We start from the raw sequence: 996 nt of genomic DNA on the forward strand, positions 1-996 counted from the left end.
GTATAAAGTCAAAGGTGGTGATAAAAAAGGGGGGGGGGGGGGGGAGGGAGAAGGAAAAGCCAGGCATCCAGCACAGCCAGTAGGACAGGTTCCCTGTCCATGTGGAAAGCCCCACGACAGATGTGTTTAACCCACTTTGCATGCACCACTACAGAGGGCTCGTGCACCAGGTCATTTCTTTTACATGCCTCTTTGTGGCTCTGTGTGTGGAGGAAGATTATCCCTGCAAATCAGGGCTTTCAAGTTAGCACAGGAAAAGTCTGAGGAAGGCTCAGCATTTGGGAATCCCACCCCGGTTAGTAGAAAATAAAAATCTCTGAGGCACTGCAGCAAGATTAGGCAGTTCTCTTGCAAAACTGAGACTGCCCTGCAGGGTCAGTGACACACTCAGCTTTCTGCCTGAGTAACCCACATCTTTTAATCTAGTTACACTGTTTGCCAACTACCACTCTAGGCAACCAGGCCACAAATCTATTTTTCTTTCAGTTGATTCCATTAGATGTGTCATGAATTACCCTGTCACATCATCTTTCACAATTTCCTGATCCACCTGACTGTAGTAAAAGATCACAGAGTAATAGAAATACAGAATGGTTTGGTTTGGCAGGGGCCTTAAAAGATCATCCAGTTCCAACCTCCCTGTGTGAGCAGGGACACCTCCCTCTAGACCAGGTTGCTCAGAGACCCATCCAGCCTGGCCTTGAACACTTCCAGGGAGAGGCATCACCAACCTCCCTGGGCAACCCTTTCCAGTGCCTTCCTACCCTCATGGTGAAGAACTTCTTCCTGATCTCTAACCTAAATCTCCCCTCTCTCAGTTTAAAACCATTACCCCTTGTCCTATCACTCTGGTGAAAAGCCCCTCCCCAGCTTTCCTGTAGCCCCTTCAGGCACTGGAAGGTGCTATAAGGTCCCCCCGGACCCTTCTCTTCCCCAGGCTGAACAGCCCCAACGGCACGCGCGGGGGGGCGGGGCGAGGGGCGGGGCCTGGAGCCC

This window comes from Chaetura pelagica, unplaced genomic scaffold (assembly GCF_000747805.2).
Source record: "Chaetura pelagica isolate M959 unplaced genomic scaffold, ChaPel_1.0 scaffold31, whole genome shotgun sequence".
In the NCBI taxonomy this organism is placed as follows: Eukaryota; Metazoa; Chordata; class Aves; order Apodiformes; family Apodidae; genus Chaetura; species Chaetura pelagica.